A 9,872-nucleotide genomic window follows, 5' to 3' on the forward strand; every position below is an offset into this window, starting at 1 on the left:
GAAATTTGGAAAAGTTTAGAAGTCTCATAGAAACGAAATTTTGAGATTTCGGTATCGATTCGGAGTCGGATTTGAGTGAAATTGGTATGGTTGGACTCGTAATTGAATGGGTTGTCGGATTTCATAACTTTCGCCAGATTCCAAGATGTGGGCTCCGCGGGCGAATTTTTAATTAATTTCGGATCTTTTCTTTAAAATGTAGTATTTTCTTATAGAATTGATTCCTATAATATTCTGTGATTGTATCGAATTATTTTGGCTAGATTCGAGCCAGACGGAGTTGGATAATCATGGAAAAGGCCTTATAGTAGATTAAATTAGAGCAAGACGAGGTAAGTCTCTTGTCTAATCTTGTGAGGGGGAAATTACTTCATAGGTGATTAAGATTAAATAATTGTTCCTAATTGTGGGGGCTACGTACGCACGAGGTGACGAGAGTCCGTGCGTAGCTACTATTAATGCTAAAGTCCGGGTAGTTTAGGACTCAAAGCATGTATTACTTATGTAAATTGTATTCTTTGATTAATTAATATTAATTGATATATATATGAATATATTGTGAATTGTTTGATAAAGATATTAAAGGATGGAAATCTCATAGGCTTGATTTCTATTTAAATCAATTAATTGTCAAAAGAAATTATTCTCCTCCCAAATTTATCTTATAATAAACATACTGTCCTTCAGGAGGCACATAAGAAAATGTCCTCCTTTCTTGTGGAGCGGGCCGAATGCCTCGGCAGGATAGATGCATCTATGGATCGCGCCGCACGACCCTCGGCAATGTACACGACACTCTGGATCGGGCCGTACGTCCTCGGTAGAAATCGTGCTTAATAATAATAATAATTACACGATGCTTTAATAATTTATTTCAGCTTGTGAAGCTAATTAGTAAATTGAAAAATCTTTGGAATTTAATGAATTATTATTTTTGCTTGTTAAGAAATTAATTGTTACTCCTGTAAATGAGATTTAATTGATAAATTGGAATTTATTTGAATTGAAGTAATTTAATTAATATATTGAGAATTGTTACATTTGAAGGAATTTGATTATTTCTGCTGATTAAATAAATTATTGTAAATTATGTAAATCATGCTGATTTAAATATCCTAGTTTTATTTCAATTATTATTGACCTATAGTGAGTGTCAAAGTCGGTCATCTCGTCTCTACCACTTCGAGATTAGGCTTGATACTTACTGGGTACACGTTGTTTACGTACTCATACTACACTTGCTGCACTTTTTGTGCAGGATCTGAGACAGGTACTAGTGGAGGACCTATCATCACATACCCACGTCATCCCGAGGCATAGTGGTGAGCTGCCTTTCTGAGCCGTTCTGCAGCTACCAGTGCCTCTTCTTATATTTATATTCTGTCTATTTCATTTCAGACAGTATTTGGAGTTTTGTATAATCTACTAGATGCTCATGCACTTGTGACACAGGGTCTTGGCATACACATTGGTAGAAGTTGGTATTTTATTATTTTCTTGGAATAAAAGTTTAACCAATGTACGATTGACTTATTAGTTGGCTTGCCTAGCTGTAGTATTGGGCGCCATTACGACCTATAGGTGAAATTGGGTCGTGACAGACTTAAAGAGTCATTCATGGGATTTAAGGGGTGCTGCCACGTGAGTGCCCCCTCACTTATCCAATTATCCACCCCTTTTCTTAATCAATCCATTAATTCCCTCACTAGTCCAATAATTAACCAATTACCCACATAATTAAGAATTATCTCAAATTACATAAAATACTACTATCTTTTAATAAACGTTATACACCTTACTATCATAGTCATATGGTACCTTGTATGGTACTAGTCCATATATATCGGGTATTATCGCTCGGCCCGTATTTTATCTCAAATCGACAACCTTTAACGAAACTCATTTTCTTCGATTTGCTTACCTTCTCTCCTTCACGATTTTACTCATCATGTGTTTGAAATAGCTTAATGCTTATGATCTCAATAAAATCTCATCCCCGAACTTATGTCGATTAACTTACGACGAAACTTTAACACACGATAATGCGGGATGTAGTATCTCATTTCTGATCTTCCATCAATTTACTTATGGCGTACTTTCACGTACGAAAACATGGGGTGTAACATGTTTTTACTAAATGACAACTAGGCAAAAATAAGAAAATTGGGTTGCCTACTAACAAGCACTTGATTTAACGTCACGCCACGATGAATTATAACATTATAATGGGTTGCCTCCCATGAAGCGCCTGATTTACCGCCGCGACACGACTTGGGATATCCCTTATCAAGGATCCTTCAAGTACATGGTCGATATCACTTTATCTTCTTCAACCATGCCTTGATAATGTTTTAGCCTTTGTCCGTTAACTTTGAACTTGCGGGAGCTATCTTCTGATGCAATTTTCTACGGCTCCGGTGGGATGCATCTCTACCACACGAAATGGTCATGACCATCTTGACTTCAACTTGCCCGAGAACAACTTCAATTTCGAATTGTATAGAAATACCACATTTCTAGGTTTAAAATTCCACTCAAGAATATTTTTGTCATGCATCATCTTCATTCTCTCCTTATATAGCCTTGTACTCTCGAAAGTATGGTAACATAACTCATCAAGCTCGTGCAACTCTGTGACTATACTTGTACCCGCAACCTCCATATCAGATTCGGTTGCCTCAATGCCCACAAGGCTCTATGTTCCAACTCTACGGGTAAGTGACACACCTTCCCAAACACCAAATTATACGGCGACATGCCAATTGGAGTTTTCAAAGTTGTTCGATTGGCTCAGAATGAATCATCTAATTTTATCGCCCAATCCAATCTTGTAGCATTCACGGTCTTTGTGAAACACTCTTTATCTCTCTGTTCGAAACCTCCACTTGCCCACTCGTTTGTAGGTGATATGGGGTGGCAACCTTGTGGCAAATATCATATTTTTCTAACAACTTTGCGAAGGCTCGATTGCATAATGGTAGGCTGGGAACACGTGTTTTAGCCGCATTTTGCACTATAATTACTACACTTTGAGCGTGTTTGAGCTTTAATGATGTAGATTTGCACTTATGACGTATTTTATGCTTTGTAGGAGATGATTCCGAGTTAAGAAGATGTTCTGGAGCTAAATCTAATAATTTTGAGCTTTGAAGTACGAGTAAAAGTCCAAGTAATTAAAACGGGATCGCGCCCGAGGCTCGTGAACTGGCGTTGCATACGAAAGTTGGAAGAAGTGCAAGGACTAGATCAAAATGTACTAGTGTGTCGCATAAGGTGTGGCATGGAGTGACACATTAGTACAAAAGTTCATCAGAAATTTCAGAAATTCAGAGACTTGTAGTTTTTGGGTCTGACAGAAAAATACACTACTGTGACGCATATCGTGTGGTATAGCAAGACGTATTAGTACAAAAGTTTGTCAGACACGCTAAGTTCAGAGAGTTTACAACCGATTAAAGTGCACTAATGCAACACACCCTGCGTAGCACTGTGCGAAGCATGAAGTGTAAAACATTTGCAGATTTCCCCACTTGGACTCATAGAGGGTAGTTTCATCCGGGTTCATTCATACTTGGTATAAATACACTGGAAACACATTTTTTGAAGGGACTTTTGACCTACGGAAGATTGGAAGAGCATTAGAGACTCAAAGCACAAGGATTCATCATTCTTCCCTCAACTCAACACCCGAGTTTGGATTGAATTCATGTTTTCTTATTATTCAACTTTATTTGAGATGAATTTCTCCATGAATATGGAGTAGTTTACCTTAGGGTTTGACGGATATGGTGTTTTCATTGATATTCATGGAATTTAACTTTAGTTCTTTGCTTGAATTTGTTTATGGAACTTTGAATTGATTGCAACTCTATTCACTAGTTTATTTAATCGAAAGAGAAATATTTTGGTGATTATCTTTGCATTATTTTGTTTGGTTTAATTCAGTGATTCTTTTAAGTAATCGAAAAAGCTTGTTGAATCGTTGATTAAATCAAGTTAGGAGAATATTAGAGAGACGTTTTCCTAAAGACTAATCGATTAATGTATGCTTGCATATGTTCACAGTACTTATATTAGTTCACCTCGTAGAGTAAAGATTTAATCAAGAGAGGAGTCTTGATTATACGTTTGAACTAATCATTGAGTGACTTCGAGAGAATCATTAGAATTTTAGATTGAATTGAACTAGAGTTAGATCCCAAATAGCTATGTTGCACCTATCCTGTCATGACCCTTATTTCTTTCATTGATATTTTGGTGTTGTTCAACTCTTGTCTTTCTGTGATCAATTGTTAACTGTTTTAGTTTCATAGTTAATTTTAGTTATTAGTCATCCCAACTGAAGTGTTAATCATCTTGAATAGCGTTAAGCTAGAAATTACTTGAGCATTGTTTAAATCCAATCTATTTGGAGACGATAATTAAACTATATTATCTTTGGCTAGAGAGCATCAATTTCGTATTGTGTTTTGCGCTCGTCAATTTTTGGCATCGTTGCCGAGAATTGGCAATCAATAGTATTTAAAATAGTTTTCGGTGCTAATTCAGGAACCAATTATATTTTATTCTTCATAGTTTTTCTCTTCTGTGTGCAGGCAACATGTTAAGTTCTTTGGTGTATGACTCGATCTTCTTCAAAAGAAGTGATCCCATACGATCCAGAGGTGGAAAGGCTTCTACGACAGTTGAGGAAAGGGAAAGAACTCACTGGGAAATTCTTGGGGCAATCTTCAACCCAAGAGAACATGGCTAAGAATGGTGGAGAGATAGTCGATTTGGCTGCACGGGAAGCATCCTAACAGGAAGCAGCCGCACGGGCAGCTGCTGAAACAACTCTCAGAGCTGATGAAACAGTGGACGGGAATGGAGGACGAAGATTCAACCTGAATCGAACTCTGGTTGAAGACGAATTTGAAAATAATATGCCCAGGCCTGGAAGATCACTAAGAGACTACGCCTGGCCAGTCTACAACCAAGGAGTATCTAGTGTGCGACCTCCTTCAATCGTGTCCAATAATTTGTTACATCTCGCGTGTTCATACGTTAAAGTTTTGCCGTAAGTTAATCGACATAAGTTCGGGAAGGAAATTATTTTGAGATTACAAGTACTATGCTATTTCAAACAAGGGATAGGTAAATTCGTGAAGGTGAGAAGGTAAGCAAATCGAAGAAAATAAGTTTCGTCAAAGTTTGGCAATTTGGGAAACAAATACGGTCCGAGTGATAATACCCGGTACTTATTGTCTAGTGCCATACAAGGTACTACATGACCATGATAGTATGATGTATAAGGTGTATTAAAAATGAATAGTATTTTAAGTAATTTGAGATAATTCTTAATTACGTGGGTAATTGGTTAATTATTGGTTTAATAAAAAATTAACCATGTAATTAAGGATTTGTGGATAATTGTAGGTTGGGACAAATTCCCCCCCCACCCCACGTGGCAGCAAATGGAGTAAGATTTAAATGACTCTTTCCCTTAGACAATTTAATTAGTAGCCACATGACAACATTCTTAAGCATTTACACGTAAGAGGTGGAGAGTTATGTTAGTCATCTCTAAACTTATCTTCCATGGATATCAATTCATTTTGACAAAGGTTGGATATATACAGAAAGGCAAAATAAGGAACGAATGTGAGGGAAATTTGAAATTTCATATGAAGACTTCATATTACAACAACAACAATTAACAATCTCCCCATTGTTAATGTTAAATCATTGTACGGATAAGTTTGTGGCGAAGCTTCTTGAGTATATATTTTAAAAGATGTGTTCCCAACAGAGAGTTCTTGGTTAGTAAAGGAATTCATATGAATTTGCACTGCGTAGTAACAAAGGGATTTTACAGTTCTAAGGGAATACGGTGCAATCCTTCTCAAGAATATCATACGGATTTTCCCCTACTCCAGGTATGTTAAGCCTAAGCCCTTCCTTCATTTTGGCATGATCTCGTAATTACATGTGTTTGATAACGAGGCATAAAGAGAAGTTCATACTCCCGAATTTATATACATTATCCTAGTCTCATAAATTACACTATTCTCCTTATCGGGACTTCATATTTCATTGAGTATTGTCTTTTTCTAGTCAAGAGAGCAGAGAGCCTATATATACAGTATTACAGTATTTTCATTACCATCGAGCTATAATCGATGGGCAGGCTCCTATTGGGAAATATCTGCTCAGATGGTAAGTTATATATCAAATCTATTATGGCCGAGCACCGATGAGCGAGCCCAGCATGGCCGAGATACAGAGCCTAGTATGTCGAGGGCCTATGAGCGACCCTACTACGGCATAGCAGTTATATATATACCGAGCCTTATAAGGTCGGACATTTATTTTACATACTTTATTCAAAGAGTTGAGTCAGTAATAGCAGGTAAGTATACCTCCATATCATCTTTGACTCCCAGTTACCTTCAGTTATTATATTATCAGTTCAGTTGCAGATTTTAGTTATTTTATTGCCTTGCATACTCGGTACATTATTTCGTATTGACGTCCCTTTTTCTGGGGACGCTGCATTTCATACGTGCAGGTTCAGACAGACAGACGGGTAGAACTCCTCAGTAGGTGTTGCCCGAGTTCAGCTTTATCGGTAAGCTTCACGTCCTTCGGAGTTTTCGAGTCTAGAAGTTTTGTGTACATCTTGTGTATATATGTATATAGGCTATGGGTAGGTCGGGGCCCTGTTCCAATCACAGTACATCCATCAGTAGAGGCTTGTAGACATATATTGTCAGTTAGTGCAGTATGTTGGGCTTGTAGGCCCTGTATGTATATTTTGTTGGCTTGTCAGTTGTAGTAGTTATGACGGCCTTACCGACCCAGCTTTATATTGACATTTAGTTAGCGTTAGTTTCCATTCAGTTTTATATTTTGCTTTGCAAATTGTCTAGCAATGTGGCCCCTCGCCAAAGTATGACATTATATGTCCATAGTCCCTTAGTCACAAGTTGGTACGCAAGGATAGATGAGGCACCGGGTGCCGGTCTCGCTCCCAGGCTTGGGGCGTGACACTACTTATGACCATTCAGAACAATTGTGCCTTCCAAGGCAAACCCAACATAGATCCAAATACTTATTTAATGGATTTTGATGGGATTATTCAGCACAATGGGGTATCAAAAGATGTTATCTACTTAAGGACATTTCCTTTTTCATTGAAGGAAGAGTTAAGCACTAGTTGCGGAGTTTGCCGAATGGGTCAATTCAAACTTGGGAAGACATGACAAAGAAGTTCCTAGAAAAATATTTTTCAACTGCAAAAACAGGGAAAATTCGAAGAGAGATCCACAACTTTGAGCAGAAAGATACAGAAATGGTGTTTGAAGCATGGGAAAGATTTAAGGATATTGTGAGAAGATGTCAACATCATGGAGTAGGCTTGTGGATGCAACTCCAAGATTTCTGGAATGAGCTGACACCCTCTGGCAGGAGGACGCTAAACAACGCAGTTGGAGGTCCTCTTATTAAGAAAACTCCTAATGAAATTGTTGCAATTCAAAAAGAATTATCTGAAGATGCAAATCAATAGCCTAAAGATGATAACGAGAGAAGGAAAAAGGTTAGGGTATATAAAGTGGATTCTAACACATCAATGCAAGCCCATCTAGACACCATGGCCAGAGAGATAAGAAAGTTAAACTTAGCCAAGGTCCTGCGCCAGTCATCCTCGATTTGTGATATTTGTGGAATGAGTCATCCAACACAAGAGTGTTAGGCCTCAGCTGCATATGAAGTGGTAAATGTTGTAGGAAGTTTTGACAAAGGCAACTACCACAGTGGTAATGATTTTAACTCTATGGGGCAGAGGCACCCAGGATTTTCTTGGAGCTCACCAAACGGTAGTCTGAACTCATGGCAGTAGAATAATCTGAGACCCCAAGGACAACGAGCTCCAGGATTTCAGAATCAGCAGAGGAAGCAATACCAGCCTCTACATTCTAATCAATCTAGCATGTAAGATCTAATGAAGGCTTTTATTAATAAGACGGATGAGAGAATTGAAACTCATGGTGCAGCTATTCGAAACTTAGAAAGGCAAGTGGGGCAGATTGCTAGTCTGTTATCTGAGAGGTCTCTAGGAACCCTCCTTACAGACACCGAAAGGAATCCAAAGGAAACAATAAATATAGTGTCTTTGAGGAATGGCAAAGTATTGCAAAATCCGTTGGTAGCAGAGAAGAATAAGTTGACGGCAAATCAAGCTAAATGAGAGAAAAAAAGTGATGAGCATCGTAGGAATGAAGTGAGGGAAGAGCAAGAGGATGATCTGAAGAAGAAGGACAAATCTGAAGTTCCAACAAAGAAGAAGAAAGTCAAACAAAGAAGTATTGATGAGATCAAAGAGAGTAAATATATGCCTACTCTACCTTTCCCTCAGAAGCAAAGAAGAGAGAAGTTGGACAAACAATTTGGGTATTTTCTAGAAGTGCTCAAGCAGGTGCATGTTAATGTACCTTTCACATAGGTGCTTTCACAGATGCCAGCATATGCCAATTTCTTAAAAGAGATATTTTCCAACAAGCAAAAAGTTGAGGAGACATCGGTAGTCAAGATCACAGAGCATTGTAGTGCTAATCTGCAAAATAAGCTCCCTCAAAAGTATGGAGATCCAGGGAGTTCTACTATACCTTGCTCTATAGGAAGTACTAAATTTGAAAAATCTTTGTGTGATTGGTGCTTCTATTAACCTTATGCCTTTGTCTATTTACAGGAAATTAGAGGGAGAAATTGGAGAAATCCGATCGATACTTGTGTCCTTGCAGTTGGCGGATCAGAGCACAATCATACCTGAAGAAATAGTGTAAGATGTGCTAGTTTGGGTGGACAAATTTATGTTCCCCGTGGACTTCATCGTGGTGAACATGGAAGAGAATAGGGAAGTCCCTCTAATTCTAGGGAGACTCTTCTTGGCTACTGGCAGAGCGATTCTGGACATTCAAGCAAGGCAGCTCATGCTCAGAGTTAGGGAAGAAAGGGTGGTCTTTAAGATGGAAGGAGCAATGAGGCCCCTAAAAAAACTAGCTGGAGAGAGTAAGCATGATAAGTATGGGGTGTACCTAAAGAAGGCAGAAAAGAAGCTCCCATCATGGATGTGTGCACTGGGTCGGGCATGCAAAGGAGATCCCGACTTCGATTCAGACCCCGAATAGATGAATCAGGGGAGTTTCCTTTACCTCTTGATTTTTAGTGGGACATACCACAATTTAAAGTGTGGGGTGGGGATGTAAATATGTACATGTATGTTTGTTTTCTTGTGTTTTGTTTGAAAAGAAAATAAACTTTTTCCGACGATGGATTTTCTCGACTGTCTTCTTGAGGGATCAAAGTCAAAGAAAAAAAATATTTTTTTGTTTTTCTTAGGTAGTGTAATAATTCTCCCTTGGTTTTTCTTTGTGCCGCGGTTCTTTTCCAAGGATTTTGCTTGAAGCGCGTGTAGTTAATTTTTCTTTTATTAGGAATAGTGCAGTCATGTGCTAGGTATTAAATGGAGATGACTTTTCTTGACTTTGTTATGCCTTGAGAGTAGTGAGTGCCTTGGTTGTGAAGCCTAGGATCAGTTATTGACTCATGTATAAGTGCTTGAATTTGGTTGATTTTGATGTTGCTTAACTACTTTGACTAGAGAGTCAGGATAGTTCCGGTCCTAAGTGAGTTATGTTCCAATGTGTGTGTGAAATTTTGTTGATATTCGGTGCATGTCAGTTGATGTCTAGAACTTGCCCCGTTTGTTTGCAAAGAAAAATAGTAATTTTGTTTAGTCTAGGAAGCGATATAGGCATTTCTTTTGTTGAGCCAATTATATGCTTATGACTCACCTAACTGTTGTGTATCCTAGTAGCCCCGCTGAGCCTGTA

At 38.2% G+C, this 9,872-nt stretch overlaps 1 non-coding gene across 1 annotated transcript; it reads right to left on the bottom strand.

The window, feature by feature from the left end:
• Positions 1-7,285: 7,285 nt before the first annotated feature.
• Positions 7,286-7,392, bottom strand: LOC117279272 (small nucleolar RNA R71). Its single transcript, XR_004509688.1, has one exon. It is a non-coding gene; the product is annotated as a small nucleolar RNA R71 (small nucleolar RNA).
• Between the last annotated feature and the right edge of the window lie 2,480 nt (positions 7,393-9,872).

The sequence above is a fragment of the Nicotiana tomentosiformis genome, chromosome 2 (genome assembly GCF_000390325.3).
Source record: "Nicotiana tomentosiformis chromosome 2, ASM39032v3, whole genome shotgun sequence".
In the NCBI taxonomy this organism is placed as follows: domain Eukaryota; kingdom Viridiplantae; phylum Streptophyta; class Magnoliopsida; order Solanales; family Solanaceae; genus Nicotiana; species Nicotiana tomentosiformis.